At 41.0% G+C, this 19,083-nt stretch overlaps 3 pseudogenes; 1 reads left to right on the top strand and 2 right to left on the bottom strand.

Annotated features, from left to right (window-relative positions):
* Nucleotides 1-185: 185 nt before the first annotated feature.
* LOC147417409 (uncharacterized) lies at nucleotides 186-904 on the bottom strand (annotated as a pseudogene).
* A 73-nt stretch (nucleotides 905-977) lies between these two features.
* LOC147417408 (uncharacterized) lies at nucleotides 978-1,454 on the bottom strand (annotated as a pseudogene).
* An 8,801-nt stretch (nucleotides 1,455-10,255) lies between these two features.
* On the top strand, nucleotides 10,256-18,508 carry LOC147417407 (uncharacterized; annotated as a pseudogene).
* Nucleotides 18,509-19,083: the final 575 nt, after the last annotated feature.

The raw sequence follows: 19,083 nt of genomic DNA, 5'->3' as shown, positions 1-19,083 counted from the left end.
TTCTTCATCTTTCATCTTGGCATGTTCGGGTGTTGGTAATCTTTTGGTCGCCAGAAAGGAGCTTCGGATGCTCGAGCTTCATTTGCTACATTTCTCCCCCTCAAGGGAGTGCATCCAAATGCAGATGGAGAACCATGAGGTAAGTGTGGGGGTTGCCCACATTGTGAACATTAATAGCAAGAGTGCTATTGTCCATCGCCCAATAAATGTTTTGGATCGGGAGCAGCAAAGGATCCATGTGGAAGGAGGGATTTAGTACTTTGTTGAGGGGTTGGAAGAAGAGGTATCACAATGTTGCCAACGGTAATGAATGTTAGAGCCGATAGTGTTGGACACCATGGTGAAGCTGAGGGATTAAGTGGTGCAGAGGGTGGAGAGGCAGCCATATAGGCTGTGAAGCAAGAGATGGTCGTCGGAGGAAAGAGGTAGGTGATTGAGAGGATGAGTTGTTGGAGAGATTTGTCAATATGGGTGTGGAGGAACGTTGTCGAAGGAAAGAGACATCCAGTGAAGAGGAAGCAACCTGTAGAGGTACAAGGAGTTCCGCTTCAGATCGTGAGAGCCCATGGCTGGAAGGAGTTTTGGATTTCCCATGGCCGTAAGGGAAAGGTTGAGGGTCAGATGGTCAAGAGCTTATGATTGAGGCTCGCCCAGTTGTAGGCATGTAGTTCAAGGTTGTCGATGGCGAGGGTCTTGAAAAAGATGCAGGACTTCCAGCAAGGTGAGGATGTGGTTTTGTTGGTGAGGCATGGCTCCCAAAGTGGAGGGTTTTCAAGGAAATGGGAAGATGAAGTTGGGCAGGGAGCAACTCCTTGTTGTAAGGACCCCCCGGATCAAACACTTGTACATCAACTTCATTCGTAGCCTCATCTTTCTCTTCGTCTTCTTCGAGTAGGGGAACCATTGTGTATGCTTCTTGAAAATCAAGGAAGCAAAAGTGATTACGAAATTGACTTGCATGTAAAGCAGAAATGAATCTACTGTATTTTGGTATGGCTCGTCATTTCATCATTTTCTTCTTCAGAAGGTTGTTCATTTTCTTGCATGTTGCTTTCTGCAGCACTGGCAGCTTGCCCAACAACTTGCGGGTCAGAGGCTCTGAGATGCATTGGAAAAACTTGTGTTGCAGTGGTTTTGCCAGGCTCAGAGGTTGAGGTTGATTCTTTTGTTGCTTGTCCTGCAGCGTTTTCGCCAGGCTCAAAGGTCCGTTCTTTTGTTGCTTGTCCTGTAGTGTTCTCGCCAGGCTCAGAGGCTGACATCGCTTGCCCAGTTTTGTGCAGGTCACTAAGATGGTCAGAGACGGGTTCTTTGTTTTGAGAATGCAGGTTGAATTTCTCTGCTTCTCTTGTGGCTTGCCCTTAAGGGAATTGATGAGGATTAGAGGCCCAAGAATATTGAAGAAAGAAGTCCCGTGCGAGGAGAGGTCCACAATGGGGATCGCCTTCTGCAGCCATATTATTGGCGAGGAATTTTGCACGGAGCGCAATAACTGTGCAGTCACTATGCGTAGCCAGGTGAGACGAGATGATGGGCCGCATCACAGGCACGTAGGAGTGCTATCTACTCGATGATACCATGTGGAAATTAGAGGTGATACTCTACACTGTGCATACACACACACATAGACGTGCTGGTGCAGGAGGCAGTTACCAAGAGATGCATGTGGACAGATGAAACCGCTCACATTATTCGGGTTGGAGACCTCTATCAATAGAGGTACGATTGAGATTACAAACGTCATGCTGACGTGTCAAAGCCTTGCATCTTATTTCCAACAAGAAGAACCAAGGGAGGAGAAAGAAGAGGAGGAAGAAAGCTTGGAATCGAGTTGTTTTAAGCCTGTAGAGCCGTCGAGCGCCACCACTGCGGAGCTGTTCCTGCTGCCTCTCCTCCATCACCGCCCAGTGCTGATGTCGCCGGCGGTGCTACCCTGCAGCACCCGAGAGGAAAACCAAAACTCTCTCTCTCTCTTTCTGACAGGGATGCAGCCCCCCCCACCACCTCTTCCTTGGCCAGCAGTGAGCGGGAAGAAGTCCACACTCCCTCCCACGCTCGCCATTCGTTTGTCTCTCTGTTCAAATAGAGGTTACAGCATTTGAAAATTTTTGTCATTTTTTTGAGTTCAAGGGTTAAGGCATTAAGCCCACTTTCTACCTTCCACCCACCACTTTCCAATTCTAGCCTTAAGAGGCTCATCACACGCAAAATGGCAGCAGTGTGTAAGCTTCCGTAGCAAGGCTTTTTGAGGTAATCGGATACGATATCAAAAAGTTCTTTCCCGCACCAGAAAATTCCGGTGATATTTTGCAGAACATTCTAGCAAGGCTCTCTTCATGCAAAAATTATTAGGTAGAGGAAACTTCAACGTTTTAGTCGATTTCTGCAACAGACTCGCTTACCTTACCGCATTGGATTCGTGCCGCCGTCGGGAGCTTTTTGCATCGGATTTTCCTCGATAGAGGGGGGTGACTATTTTCTATGTGCTTTTCTTTAGCGTGTGCTTTCTAATTTTGCAACTTTTCGCATTTTTTTAAATTTTTTAAAAAATAAAGATATCTGCCCCGTTTGCTAGTTCTTTAGCTTTTTCTAGACTTCTCTCCTCGATCGTGGGCTTAACCCCGATCGAGTTATCTGGCCGCAGACGTCAGATTTTGACCCGTCTGGAGGCACGCTCCTCGGTCATGCCACGTGACCCTCTGCTAGGACCCGGGGCACCCGTAGAGGCCGCCATGCCTGATGACCCTCTTCCAACCGATGAGCCGAAAGAAATGGACACCGAGGCCGTCAAGGGTGACGAAGAGGACCTCTTGGAGTACGGCCTGGATGATTATGACCTCGCTGACCCAACGGACCTCGTGTCACAGATGGAGCTCTCTAGCGGGATGTACCACTATTTTACCGCCAAACTGACCACCTTAGAGAGGATCCAGGGTGATTTGGTTACGATGCTTCAAAGCATCTCCACGCGGTTAGGCGCGTTGAAAGTGGCTTCGCTTAACCCAACTCCTCGAGGCAGACAAACCCCTGCGGCGCAGGTGAGCTTAGTCTCGTCAGCGTTCACAGGGGTACCACTCAATGTACCGACAGGGCTGTCTGTAGAGACAACCTCGCACTTCCTCAAAGACCTAAAGCCGCCGAGGTTTGGGGGCGAGGAACAAGAATGAAACAAAGACTCTGTCAATATGTTCCTAGAGCGAAGTGGTTGAACTTGCATGCGCTATGATAGCAGCCTAGCCACGTGCAGCCCGTAGAGGCTAGCCTCTCATTAACTGGCAAGGCTTACAAGTGGTGGATGAATCTAACCCCTCATTCTGCCACTTGGATGGAAATTGAAGCTATGTTTCGCAAAGAATTCTTGCCAGCTAATGACGAGAGAAAAAATGGGAGTTGTGGGATAAATGTTCTATGGAGAACAAATCCCTAACTCAGTACATCTCGGACTATAGGGGGATAGTACTCAAGCTAAAAATGATCGATGAATTCCAAAAGCTACGGGGCTTCAAGAGAGGTTTCATAGACAGTTACCTTGAGTACGTAGAGCCCTTAGCACCTAAAGATGGGGCAGGGCGGAGCGGAGAGAAGAAAGGGTGCAGGGTTTAAGAGGAAAGAGTTCCGTAGTGAACGGCCAGGGGATAAGATAGACAAAGGGAATCAAAACGGTCGTTAGTCCAAAAAACCACTACCTTTCAAGAAAAAGAGAGAGAGTCAAAAATCCACAAGAAAGAGAGAGTCGAAAATCCACAAGAAAGAGCAGTACGCTAAAGCACGCAACATTAGGGCCAAAAACAACTAAAAAGGGTTGTTTGTTAATCTAAGGATTAAGCAATAGTCCAATAGTCATTTGACACGTATACAAAAGTATGGCACTCTTGTCTCCTCTATTTTGGGTTTCGGTGGTCCTATTTTGACTGAGAACGGCTAAATGTCTTGATCATAATTAAAGCTGAAACTGCTATATTTAGGTGCTTTCGGCAAGTGATCTCATTAAATTTGCGGCCCAAAGTAATGAAGTCTCATCTTTTATTCTATTTTATATTTCACAAAAGCGTTGTCAAAAGATACGAAATCTATGTTAGAAGGCTCTCAAAACAAGGCCATTAATGACAAATCACCTACTTTTTTCAAATGTATACCTTTTTCACTCTCTCTCTATTTTGTGAGGGGTTTAAGTCTTTCCGTCTCTATATTTTCTTTCTTTTTTTCTAATCTTTGAGTTTTCATGGCGTCTTTGGCACGTCGCCCTTCACATAACATAACTTCTTATGACTTTCATAACGTTAGAGAGGATGGTCTTGGGAAGCCCATATCTTTTCGTGTGAATGACTGGGTAACAATGCTTCCTTCATGCAAAGGTGTACACAGAGTGAAGAGAACTAAACGTGATAAAGTAAAAAACCATTGGAAAGGTCCTGTTCTTGCTTTCAAAGTGACTGATAATGGTTGGCTAGCTAAGGTTCAACATGTGTACATGGCCAAGGATATGGTGTTGGACTGGGACGAACATCCCACACTGCATTCTTACTATAAGTAAAGTAAAACTTCTATTTGGTACAATAAATTTGTCATTCTCCCATTGTTTTTTCTCATTTTTTGATTCCATTCCAGACATATTTCCTTCAACAGCTGTGGAATGGCAGCCTGTGGAGAGATGAAGTGGGACGTTCAAAACAATGCATAAAGGGATTGCAAATGCTATGTATGCTGACAAGCCACCTTCCTTTTATAAAACAATGGATTTGTTTGTCTATTTTTGCAGAATACAAAGTTCCATCAGGAGAAGGTGCATATGGAGAACTACATCAGTTACCCGTTCCCACCATAAGTTCACTTGACTGGGAAGCTCTTCATGCATGTACTATATCAATCTTCAAATCCAAGATCAAAGAAGACATCCTTCACACTAGGTTGGTAATGGGACACGTTTATGTCCTGTTAAGTGACCATTTTCCTTGAATTATGTCAAGAGTTTCAAAATGGATTTTGAGGTGCTATCTATCTAGAAAGTTATCTCATGAGCTAAAAAAAACTCAACATTTTTTTGGAATATCAATTCCATCTTTAACCTTGTCCTTGCACAACATTTCATAACCTAAACTGTGTGAAAAAACGGGTCCTGTTTTTGGCTTTTTTCAACTTTTTACAACTATACCACTCTAGAATTCATGTTTGTGAGGTCTATAATGCTAGAGAACTATCTTTAGTAGTCCTCAACATGTCCTGATGCTTCTAGGGAGAAATAAATATTAAAGTTGTAAGTTATAACCAAATTACAAATAATATCAAATCCTGTTTTTTAGCCAATTTTAGGTCTTCTATGATTTTTTTGGTGGATTTCATGATATCCAAATGTCTTTTTTATTTTCTATGTCGCATATTGTAACATAAATCTAACATTCCTTGAGTTTTGGGGCACCTAATACCCTATTTTTCATAGTACACAACGATGGTTGATTTTTTCAATTATAGAAGAAAACGAAACATTCTAGTATATCAAGTATAGCTTTTTCAATATTGTTAGTTTCTTGTGACAACTACATGCATTTTGTAGGTAGTAACCATATCTAGTCATAAGGATCAAATTTGGCTAGATATTGAATAGTTTTTATGGGATTCTACAACTCATAATGTTGAACGCAGTTTTTTCATGTTTGCTGTATTAAACACTTCATCTTTGTCCCCAAGATTCCCCTTGGTAAGAGATGTATTATTATTTTGGCATGATCCATGGCTCCTTATGAACATAAAGGACAATAGGGAACTAAGAAAACATGCATATATTATTTTTATTGAGCGTGGCTAAAGAAACTTTGATGATATGTTTGCAGAATGGTAAAAATTCAACTTTTTTGTACCTATTTATTTTGGGAAAACAAAAAATAGTGAGTGAGAAGCAATCATATGTTCTGATCACCAACCCATTGAAGTTAACTAGGGAATTTATCTCAAGTCCTACAAAAATCCTAAATCTTATTTTTATGCAACAAAACGCAAGAAATGACCGTTTTGATGAAAATGCACTTGTCCATCAACTTTGGAGGCTTGGTGTGACCAAAAGATGAGAAATATTACAAGTTTCTTATTTTTTCCATGTGTAGTAGGCCTTGAACTATAACCTCATGAAAGGATTCTACAAAATGAGTGGATCTACTATGGTTTTGGAGGTTTTTTTCAAAACCTTGAAAGGACACTTTTATGTCCTATTAGGTTACCAACCTAGTGTTAAAGCTATGTCTCCGGCAGGATATCAAGAAGGATTAAAGTTCAATGGTTCTTGCCTATACATGTCTTTGTGGCATGTTTCAAAAAAATGGACTTGCATAGTACAAAGACGATGTGGCTTAATAGAAGACTTTCTATGACTGATTTGGATAATGTACTTGGAGACGGAAGGATCACCAAAGAAACTTTCCATATTGACGATAATATTAGTTGTAGAGTAAGCCCAAATTCTATGTCTATCTCATATCAACTATGTCGTCAATCATTAGTTCTGGGCTATGACTATAGGAGATGGAGAAGCAAATTAGGTAGCTAGGTTCCTCTCGACTCTCAGAAAAAATTTCAGAGTTTGAACTAAAGGTCACAGTCCATCCACACACCAAGTATAGAAGCCTTATAGTAACAACAAATTGGAGACTACATGATGTTAGAGAATCTCTTGAGTTTCTTAATGAAACATCTCCTGAGTATAGATTCAAAGTGGATGGAATGTGGTGAGCACAAGGATGGAGAATTCAACCTCTTGCATCACATGCCTTCACCCAAAAAGAGTTTTATTTGAGCCACTTGCAAGGACTTGAAAAACAAGTTCAATATTATAATCATTGCATTTTGCCAATATATTTATCTTTTCTCTACCTTATTGTGATCATTATTTATGTTGTTTTAAACTTACGTGACACAATGATACACATTTAAGAATTGATAATTGGTATTAAGTATTTGAAGTACAAAATTATGAATCACCAAAGGGTATATGTTTATATGGACAAAATGAACAAAAGTGTATATAACTTTTGTGGAGAAATCAATCATGAAACTCCACTTTTTTTTTTGATTGAGAGTATTCTGCATCCTTAGAGACCCTTTTTCTTTTGTGTTCAGGAGGGGGTGAAAGTTCAGGAGTGGGTGGTGGTGACTTGGGCTCCTCAGGGCTTGGCACGGGGACTTGGCAAGGGTTGGTGCTTTGGGATCCTGAGGAGTGGTTGGCTTGGGTGACTTGGCAACCTTCTTTGGCAACATGATTAGTAGCTTGAAAGGTGAGCTAGGTGCCTCCCCTTACTCTTCTTAGCTGTACGACGCTTTTGAACCTTGAATTTCAATGGTGAGTGGAATGGATGGACCTTTGTCTCTTCTCTTCTTTTTGCAGGGCTCTTCTTCATGGTGGGACTCTTCCCCTTGGTAGGACTCTTCTTGGCATGGCTCTTCTTTGTAGGACTCTTCTTCTTGTGATTCCTTTGTAGGACCAATCTTACAGAGTTACTTGTGAAATTTATGAATTCACAGACAACTCAAGGAGCCACAAGTGGCACGGTTCAAGGGAACCAAGCTCGCTCAAGGAGTCCAAGAGACAAGTGCTGCAGAAGATGCAGAAGGTAGCAATGCACTACTTAAGAATATCACCATTCCTGAGTTTCACGGGGAAGAGCATGATCGCAACAAGGATGTGGTCAATGCGTTCTTACATAAATGGAGTGATATTCATATATTCACTATACAACATAACACAAAGATTTCGATGCAGCATATTTCGACGGCCATACCTTTCCACGCGTTTTTTGACGGACTTGCAGTCCGTCGATATACACATGGAAAGGGGTGTCGAAATGCACGTGGAAATACGTGTGGAAAGGTAAACATTACCATGCGTATTTCCACAGATATTCCCACGTGTTTTTCGACGCATATTTCAACGAAAAAAAATTGGAGGAAAAAAAGGAAATCTGCGCGCAGGCGGTCATTTTCACCTGCGATGCGCTCAGATCTGCTCTTGGCTGAAACCTGCTACACAGGTATTATGAGCTCTCTCCCCCCCCCCCCCCCCCCCCCCCCCCCCCCCCCAACCCCTCTCTCTACAACCCTAGTTAACACTACCATGTGAGTTCTTTAGGAAGTCTCACTAATGATGGTCAACGACATGTATTTAAGATGCGAGCGTAGGTGGTAGGTGATTGCATGTGGAGAGATGCGCTCGCTCTGCATCAGCTGAAAATTGTCTAGAGCTTCTTCGCCCCACCCCTATTCGGCATATCTCTAACTAACAAAGTGCCAAGCATTGCATTTTTTCTTGACAACCCTAGCTAACACTACCATGTGAGTTATTTTGTCCATCTCAGCAATGATGGCCGAACTGCAACATTTCTTTAGGATGCGAGTGTAGGTGATTGCATCTGGAGATATGCACTCGCTTTGCATCAGCCGAAAACAGTTCAAATCTTCCTCTTCCCTCCCCTATTCGGCATATCTCTGACTAACAAAGTGCCCAACATTGTGTTTTTTCTCGACAACCCTAGCTAACACTACCATGTGAGTCCTATTGCGTATCTCAACAATGATGGCCTACGACATGTCTTTAAGATGCGATCGTAGGTGATTGCATCGGGAGAGATGCGTTCGCTTCGCATCAGCCAAAAATAGTTCAGAGCTTCCTCTTTCCTCTCCTATATTCGGCATCTCTCTGACTAACAAAGTGTCGAGCATTGCGTTTTTTCTCCTCAAGCCTAGCTAACACTACCATGTGAGTCCTTTTGCCCATCTTAGCAATGATGGACGACGACATGTCTTTAGGATGCGAGCGTAGGTGATTGCATCTGGAGAAAACGCTGCTACATCCATGCAAAAACACTGATGTAGACCTCTAGAAATGCGGCTAATCTTGGCTAAGAACCGCTATCCCAAGGGGCTGAAAAACACTAGATCAATGGCCGCAAAAACGTTGTCTAAGGGGGTTGAAAAACGCTGTCAATCCAGGCTGAAAAACACTGTCCAAAGGGGCTGAAAAACGTTGTCAATCCCGGTTGACGAGTGTAGGTGGTTGCATCTGGCGAGATGCGTTCGCTTCCTATCGTCCAAAAGCAATTCAGAGCTTCTTCGCCCCTCCCCTATTGGGCATATCTCTGACTGACAAAGTGCCAAGCATTGTGTTTTTTCTCAACAAGCCCAACTAACAGTACCATGTGAGTTCTTTCGCCCATAGTAGTAGTGATTTCAAAACTACGAGATGTATTTAGGATGCGAGTGAAGTTGATTGCATTTGGAGACATGCGCTCACTTGGCATCAGCTGAAAACTGAATTTTGATCCCCATTTCAACATCTTGTATAGCGCCACATGCCTTCAAGTTGAATGCTACTGGGGCGATGCCTTGCCTCCGCATTGGCTGAAAACATCATTGGCTCCCTAGCCCTGCCACATTTGGCCTACATGTTGAGCAAGGTATTGCGATAAATTGCATTTTTTCTCAACAAATTGAGCAAGGTAGTGCTTCTTCGTCCTCCTCCTATTCGGCATATCCCATCTCAAGGATGGCAAATTGCCACATGTCTTTAAGATGCAAGCACAGGTGATTGTATCTAGAGAGATACGCTCGCTTCGCATCATCTAAAAATAGTTCAGAGCTTTCAGACCCTACCTCTACTTGGCATATCCTTGACCAACAAAATCATCATGAATTTTGTTGCCCATTTGAGCATCCTATATAGTGCCACATGCCTTCAAGGGGAACGCATAGGTAAATGCATCTAGAGTGATGCCCTGCTTTCGCATTTGCTTAATACTTTCATATTCTTTTTGTAATTATGACTTTCTAATCAATGTGTTTAGGTTTTTACACTTGTCTTATAATGTTTGAAGTTGCTTTTGACTTAAGGATCCACATTATTGTAAGTAGTTCGTTTTTTGCTCATTAAATCATCATGATAAAAGACAAGTTGACAAAATTTTGAATATTTTGTGTGTGGTAAGGTAATGGCGGTAGAATCAGAAACCACCCAACCCTTATTAGGAGCTGTTGTTGATACCTAGTCCCAACTTTCGAACCCAAAAGAGACTAGTCTTGATGTCTATGTTGAGAAGACCAAGACTAGGTACATGGAGCTTGATGCAAAACTCTTGCAAACTTGGGTTGCTAAGCATGAGGTACATCAAGATATAGAGCTCCCTTGGGTACCCTTGTGCAATTGGTGGGTCATGAAGCAGTTTGCAGCACTAGAGGGAACATTGGGGAATTAGAAAATAAGTTTAAGAAAGTAGGATATATGTCAAGTCTTAGAAACTTTCTTGTTTCTGAATTTTTGCCCAATGGAGAGAGGATTGGCGTGTCAGAAGAGGAAGAGAAACAGTGGGATGCGTCCTTTTGGGGTGCTATTGATCGAGAGTTTGAGATGGAGTTATCCCTTTGTCAAAGTTGGATGCATCTTAAAGGTCAAAAATTGGTGGTACTCGATGGGAACCATCGTCTCAAAGCTTGGACGTCACAAATCAACACTCGTAAGTCTTGTTTGTTTTCAAAGATATTCATTGTACATCAATAAATATTGTAATACAAGTGTGAAAAAATTGTAGTTTGTCGTGATGATCCTTCAATGTACGTGCATGTTAAGAGGAATCCCAAAATCCAACCCAATAAAAGCGAGCAAACCATAAACCGAGAAAAACTAACAAATTTTTTTTGATATCCTTGTGCAATATATTAGTTGCAATACAAAATTACGCAAACCATAAACTTTTTTTTGATATCTTTGCAAGACAAATTTTTTTGATATCCTTGTGCAATATATTAGTTGCAATACAAAATTACGCAAACCATAATTTTTTTTTGATATCCTTGGAATACAAAATTACGCAAACCATAAACTTTGCAAAACTTACAATGTTTTTTTATATCCTTGTGCAATATATTAGTTGTATATATTGTGGTGTGTGGTTGAGAAGGTGGAGTCTGGCCACCTAGTGTGGTCAGACATGTTATGGTTGTAACTGCTTGATGGTAATATAAGGAGGTGCCGGATGAGAGAGAGGCACACTTGGTTTGGACGTGTAGGCAGAGTCGACAACACACCACAATATCTTGGATTTTTGTTGGTTAGAGATACTCCCTACCTAGTTTCTTAACCTAAAAAAATAATGTTAAATTGTTCTATCTCTAACACATGCCAAAAACCTTCCATCAACATTGAAATTAACCAAAAAGGTGTATTGCATCTACATATCAAAATGGAGTGTGCAACAAAAAAAATAATGCCACACTGGAATATTTGGGGCAAAAGCTAATAGCCATAAGCACATATCACCGAAAAAACTACTGCTATAAAATCATAGCAGGTCCACAAGCGTTTAAGGCTACATCAGCACCCATGAACCTCCAAGTGCTTGGACTAACTCCAATTTCGTTAAAGCCGCCTAATGCATGAACTCATGAGCATGAGGGTCAAGGCCAAGTACTTGAAGAAATATGAAGTAAATGTGCTTACATGGCATATATACAAGGCGCTTGCTTTCTCGGTTTTGAAAATCCTCGCAAGTACATCTACGAAAATCTGACATTGTCACAAAGTATGTCACTCCCTTTGCACTTGACCCCATAGTATTAACATAGAAAACATGTGTTTCATTTCAAACCACAATGACCTCTCGCACCAACTCTGCTGCCATGGTTCTACCCACTTCAATCTTGCCATGAAACTCCTTTGTTAATCGTGATCTCCATTTCACAATCTTTCCATCTCTAAATTTGGGACGGATGCTGCTAGAAACTCTTTGGTTCAATGGAACTGTTTCATGCATTCTTGATGCTGATGCAACTCCAACTCGCAAAACAAAACCATTGACTTGCAGTTGCGTTACCTCTTGAGGTTGCAAATTTGTGCCCTCTACGACCACCCAAACACCGGGAGCTGGACCTGGTGGCCATTCGACTATGTTGTGAACCTTCCAGGTGTGCATGTTATTGGAATTACAAAACCAAATGAACCCTTCCACAAGGCCTCCCAACTGTGAACCAGATGGAGGATATTTCCTACGACCCCAAAAACAGGAGCTGGCACCCCTATTTTGGCATCCCTTGAACAGGCATTAATGAACCGCCCACATTGATCTCCATCTTTTGACACTACACCAAAACAAGTCATCTTTCGCCCATGTTCTATTCTCCTTATTTCCCAAACTGACTTTGCTACATTTACTTCGGGATATGGGACATCCTTTGAAGCTTTTTTTTGGTGTTGAAGCCCACCAATTGAAGTTGTCATTGTAACATACTCTGGCTTGTGGCTATCCTCCTCGAAGACAATATTTGCATCAGCAAAAATTGGCCTCTTTTTTCTAATACTCTTCTCTTGGAGTATATTTCTATTCATTTCTAGACTATTGACACCCATTTCATGCATTGAAGAATGTGTGAGGTCAACAAGTTTCTTTCCAGCTGCCACGGAAGCAGATGAAGGTCGGTTCATGAAGCGATCTGTCAAATCTTTAATGCCGGGACCGGTGGAGCTCCCAACACCTTTCAAATAGGCATTATATTTCACACTTTGAAGCACAACTAAAGCCATATCTGCACATGCTACCTCATACAAACTTATGTGATCCTTGTAACCAACCGAGGCACGCATACTAGCATGTTTTGACTCAGACAAGTTTGTGTTATAAACAAAGATACCTGCAGCATCTTGTGATACAAATCTTTCCCCCCAATGAGGCACTTCTACATCCCACCAAGCCAACCATGTCTCCAATGAAGAAATCTCCCCTTCAATGGCCATTCCTGTTTTCCAAAATCTTGTAAGGTCTCGCTTAGAATGCTTGGCCGCATTCTCTGTAGGTGCAATTCTCCACTTGCGACACAAAATCTTGTGCTCCTCTTGAAATGCTGGACGGATACACTTGACAGTATGTCAAACCATACTTTTCTCCCAATGAAACAAACATGATCTCTCTTTGTCTGGAGTAGACTTCTTTGCTCCCCCAAAATAAATAGTACGCACAGCAATCCAATTGGCACTAGCTTCATCTGCCATAAATCCCCTAAACTCTGGCTTATCAAAACCCTGTTGCTTAACCACATTGTTCAGCATCTTCCAAATTTCAATCTGAGCATATTTATTTTCCACGCTAAACTCAGCAGTTGCAATGGTGAGTAGATCTCGTACGTAAGGGTCGTAGACATGCGCTGACATAGTCGGCCATCTTTGAACACGGTGAACATGATCAAAGTGCACCCACATTTGCTCCAAATTACCTCCAGGACGTATGCGATTCACCAAATCAACTCCACTGTCCGGTCCCTTAATTGACATTTTAAATACATGAGGTTGTACTTTATCACCCAATTGGCCTGGAAAAAGGATACTATGGATAAAAGGATATCAGCACTTGCTTTTCAAGTCAAGCACTGCCTCAAGACCTTTTGAAGTGATTTTCTTTGATCTTTTTGCAGACTCCAAACTTCGTTCGACTCTCCTTTTATTTGACAGGGGAGTCATACTGTCAAGGAATTCAGAAAATTCCAAATCTTCAATTATAGCACTTGCAGTTGAACCTGCTCCAATAAGATTTTCCATGATAAGATCATTAGTGGTGGCCTGCTCCAATTGTTTCACAGTCACCATAGGGTCTCGACTTGCTCGATCAAGCAACATTTCATCTATGTGACTTTTAACCATCCGACTCCTCCCTTCTGCACATGGATGATTATGTTCTCCAAGATGCAAAGCACACCTAGTACAATTATGCTTATCTCTAGGCAAACAATAGTAAATTACTGCAGGACATGTAGATAAACATTCGGGAATCTGCCCACAATGAGTGCATACCAGTGTGCCATATTGAGAAGAGATCAATCCTTTAGGACTGGATTTAACAAGCTGACCTCGCCATTGAGACTCATTGAACATATTTGAGCGCAAATAAAATGGACAATCAATGTTGATGCAGCGCAAATGCCCAGAGCATCTACTAAATCTGACAATGTCATTAAAACTATCACTGCTACAAGTGACATACTCTGTCCACATGTGACTATCATGTCTTTGCTCCATACCACTCATACCTGAAGAATTACCAGATGGCGGTAAATCAAAAGCAATATACCCATCATAATGAGTTGGTAGCTCATCAGTACAGACCACTTCCTTGGCTTGATGGAGGGCAATATATAAATTGCTTTGCAATGGCATGCACTTAATCATGTCAATAACACTCGCATTGATCTCAAAGAGAGGTACTTTCTTGTCTTTCATGTCTTGAGAAACTCTGCCAATGCCAGCATCAATCTGATCCTCACTTAGTTCTTTAGCATTATATACCTCACAAAAATGAATTCTAGAGTGGTATAGTTGCAAAAAGTTGAAAAAAGCCAGCAACAGCTATTTATTGTGTGTCGATGATTCCACACATGGTTTGCTCTCGGATGTGAGAGTGGTATTGCTCTTGACAATCCACCTTGTAGAACTGGTGTTGTTCATGATCAAGCATAAAAGTTTGCTCACCATCTGATGATATAGTAGCTTCTACCTTGACTTGCGATCCAAATAATGTTAGTGGACGAAGACAGAAATTAGCATCACAAAGCTCAAAATGTTATTGCAAAGAAGCAATTGTCAAAGAATAAATTCTAGTATTGAACATAAGCACTAGCTTCTGTCCACTCCCTGGACCAAAAACTGTAATGCATCTCCCCATGGGTTAATAGTGTGTTTAGTAGAAGGTAAGAATATCAAAGAGCAGTGGCATGGTTGTTTTTGATACAGCGGGTGTAAATAGAATAGAGTGATATCTTTAAAATTCTATCCATAAGCACAAGCCGCCAAGAATATTGCACGTTTGTGTTCACACAAACATTAATTATTGTTTTATAAAATATATATTAGAAATAATAATTCACTATATAATATAGTCAAAACATGAAATATAAAGTGCTCAAAAAACGAGCCTGCTTTTAGTGTTAAAACACTAAAAAAGAACCTGTTTTAGTTTTAAAAACACTAAAAAAACAAATCTGCTTTTAATTTTTAAAACACTAAAAAACGACCCTACTTTTAGTTCTTTGAGTTTTACGATTTTCAGTCAATCAAGCATATTAATGACAACCGAACTTCACCTACCCAGTTAAATGTCCCATGCACAATATCCCATGCCGAAGTTAAGGGTGTTTACCCCATGTTGAGTGTTTTTGGTCACAAATTTATAAAATGCTCTTCAAGTTTTTCAAAATTCCCAAAGTACCCCTTGTCGTGAGATTGAATTTCTTGAAAGGCAGAAAAATTGTAGCTTTTCATAAGAAGACTGACTGTCTATCAATACGAGTAATTGCTTGTTATTTTTAGTTATAATTATCCTTTTTGCATGGTAATTTGTGCCAAATTACATGCTAAGAAATTAAAAACGGAGTCATGGTTTCATATTCTTTAATCAAGCTCGGAAAAAACCTAGATATAGTGTAATCCCAACTACAAATTTTGAAATTTACCTTTAAATTTTATATTTGAAGGTGAAAAAACCCGTAAAATTTAGAGAAAATTAGTGTAATTTGGTATAAAAACCTTGAAATTTTGTCAATTTACCTCCGTTGTTTCACATATGTAGGTTTGCCAAGTTTTCGGAAAAAAAATTTAAGCATTGTGATCATTAGCTATACGCGGGCAACTCCATGATCATTAGCTATACTCCATGCACTATAACTATTACCTCCTGAGAGAGAGAGAAAGAAGGAAAGAAAGATAGAGAACGATCATAATATGAAAGGGGCCCTGTAGGCCCCTACTGTAGTTTCTTATAGCAATTCATAGGTATAGCTTTAAAGAAATTCACATGTCCAGCCTTAACGTTCCTGCAGCGCTCTCTCTCATCTCTCTTTGCGCTTTCTCTGTTGTCTGCTGCCGCTTGCTGCTTTGCCAAGCCTTTCACGCCAAGCCTCAGGTTCCCATCTCGCGTCAGGTTCCCTCTCGCCTCTCCCCTCCACCTACTCGCCACCAAGCGGCTTGCTTGCGCCCACTTGAGGGAATTTAGCCTGCGTTAATTGAGTGCACTAACTAATGAGTTAATCTCTCAAGCTGATAACGTTCGGAGAAGGGAGAACCTGAGCTCGGAGCTCGGAGCTCAGAGAAGGGAGAACCTGCTGGGAGTCTAACTCGGCCATGGGGAGAAGGGAGTCTACGTCGGCCCGAAAACCTCCTGCCAGGTAGATTTGTAAACTACCTGTAGCCATCCACGCCGGCGTGGATGGCTACCGGTAGTTTTTTTTTCAATGTTTTAAAGCTATGTTTCTAAGGCTTATGTTTTAATTGAAATGAAAAGCCTTCTGTAACTGTAACTCTTCACTCTTCAATTGGAATTTGAACCTTTCTGTAACTATAACGCTCTCTGTAAAGACCAAGAGAGATGTTGGAGAGGTAGTTCACCCCCCGCAAAGAGAGAGAGAGAGAGAGAGAGAGAGAGAGAGAGAGAGAGAGAGAGAGAGAGAGAGAGAGAGAGAGAGAGAGAGAGAGAGAGAGAGAGAAACCTTCTAAACAGTGTATAGGAGAATCATGGCGAAACTCAAACCAAAGCGCATGTGTTGGGATAAATTGCCAAGGCTCTGCCAGGACTTCTGTGTAGCTTCCTTATCATGATGATTCTAAGCCTAAACTACCTGTAGCCATCCACGCCCGCGTGGATGGCTAGAAGGAGTTTTGGATGTGAAAATCTACCTGTTTATAAGCTCTCTCTGAGAATCTTCAGATCTGTATAGCTTCTCTTAAAACTACCAGAAGCCATCCACGCCGGCGTGGATGGCTAGAAGTAGTTTCTTGCAACATTTGTTTAGCGGTAGTGATTCATTTTTGCATTGAATTTAATCATCTTTTATTAAGCTAAGTAAGCTCAGTCAAGCTATCCACGCCAACATGGATGTCTAGAGGGAATTTCTCGAGACGAAGAGTATTTAATGCTATGGACTCTAGACTGCCTAAGCAGGTAAAAGGTAACTCTGGCACTCATTATTCTTTCTCCTTTGTAAGAATCTCTTCTGATGTTCTTTTTTGCTTGACACTTCCATAGCTTGACACAAACTCATGTGAAGCGGTCACTTGCAAGTTATATCTTTCTCATTAGGAGGCTCGATCTTGGAAACAAGCAAAGCTGGAAAAAATTCTTCAACGAAGAGGCTCTACAAGAAATTGAAGTAGAAGTACAAGAGGACAAAAGGGTGCATCCTTGGATTTGGTGGAAAATTCCCCTCGGTTTGCTCATGCAGTTGATGTATTCGGTAGCTTACATATGCTTTGTACTCATCTGTCTCTTGTAAAGCATCTACAAAAAATTTGTTTCACATATAGGAAGAATTTAAGGAACATCTATCAAAAAGACTCACAGAATTCAGCCTCTCTTGTGAAGATCAAGGCTAAAATGAAACATACAAGAGCTCCATTGATGAGGTCGAGACGTATCTCAAGAATAAATACGGGTGCAAATTGGTTGCGGTGGCAAATCTGGCACTAGGAGAGAGGTGGTTTAGCAAGCTATATGGTCTAGACTAGGAGAGTGAACACAATGTCACACTTGATAAGCTTCTCACAATTACGCAAACCCCACTTATAGCACAAAGGTAATCTGGAAGTTCTTTTGGGATGGTATGTTGAAGTCGCTAATCCTTTTATGTGCTTTGTATTGCTTGCCGGAAGGTTTGGGTACTAGATCGTATTTTAAGCAAAGACATTCGTAGGCTATGGGGTTTTGATGGAGGAGAAAAAGAATGGTGCAACTATATAGCATACTACTCCTATTGGGAGTCAGTTGTGGAGCGAGCAATGGACCTTATAAAGGAGGTCAAGGAAGTGCCCTTTGATATTTGGAGCGACGCCATACGAGATTTCTTTTATTCTTGCCAAAAAGAGCACCTTTCTCACTATTTTAGGGAGATATCTAAATTGACTCCTGGAATGAAAGTACAAAAGATGCCCTATTTGGAAGCTACAGCTTGGAGATTTTCATATAGGCAAGTATGGTTAGTAGAAGGTTTGCAAGTTGACAAGGGGACAGGGATGAAAATAATCTCTAATAGGAGATTTATGCATCGAAAGTTGTGTCTAATCCCAACAAGTCGAATCTTGCATAAGTGTTTTTTCTTACCTTTGAAACCTACTAACAAACACGTGATCTATGAAATGAGTGACATTATTTTTAGGAAGCTTTTGCTGCAGCTCGGTTACCTAGGATGTGCTCGACCATGGATGGAAAAGGGAGATGTCTTTTTAAATGTAAGTCACTGTCCTCACATTGGTCCTTCCTCTAAAATTGTTGTGGTGATCAACGTCGACAAACAACAACATGCTGTCAAAATTGGAATCTTGAAGAAGGAACCATTCAGCCAGTATTGGGAGCTTCAAAATGAAGACAACTCTTGGCATGACTGGAACATATGTTTAAAAGTGTTGCAAGGATGGTCTCCAATGTCTAATGTTGGACGAGAGGACGGTGTTTTTACTTGTTGGCTTCCAGGAGAGGAAATGGTTTCTTTTGAAGAAGATTTATAAAGAGATTTGGATGATGAGTTCTACCTTTTTGTAGAACGTTGTAAACTTATTTGGATATACATGGTAGAACTCAATCAAGAGTTTTGTATTCAGCTTAATCTTATAAATATGGTCCTTTGTATTGCAATATTTCATTTGCATTTATGTCCATCTTCATTTTCATGCGATCTCATGTTATTAAGTGTATTCAAATGATAGAAAAATGTGTGAAAACGTAACGAATTCGGAAAAAATCAATTCTTTGTTTTTTTATCAAAATGTGTGATACATCATTTCAAGCTTTGCATCCCTACCATTTGTGAAGCTGATTCTCTAGCTTGATTTGCTTTTCATCTTTAAAATTTGTATGTCAAAAGTACACCTTTGAGAGTGGCCTTGTAATAGCTAAAAATATCTTGTAATAAATTTAGCATGTTTTACAAGCTAAAAATTTTAAGGTTTCACTCTTACGACTGATTCTACACTTCTAAAACATGTATCATATTCTTTGTACTTAGCATTTAAATTTAAAAGGTAAAGAAATGTCAATTTCTAGTTCTTCATTTTCCTTGCACCTCCACACAAAGGCCACATTC

This window comes from Adiantum capillus-veneris, chromosome 30 (genome assembly GCF_014529385.1).
Source record: "Adiantum capillus-veneris isolate H3 chromosome 30, ASM1452938v2, whole genome shotgun sequence".
Classification (NCBI taxonomy): domain Eukaryota; kingdom Viridiplantae; phylum Streptophyta; class Polypodiopsida; order Polypodiales; family Pteridaceae; genus Adiantum; species Adiantum capillus-veneris.
Note: the sequence above shows the minus strand (reverse complement) of the source record. Positions and strands in the feature narration are given on the sequence as shown.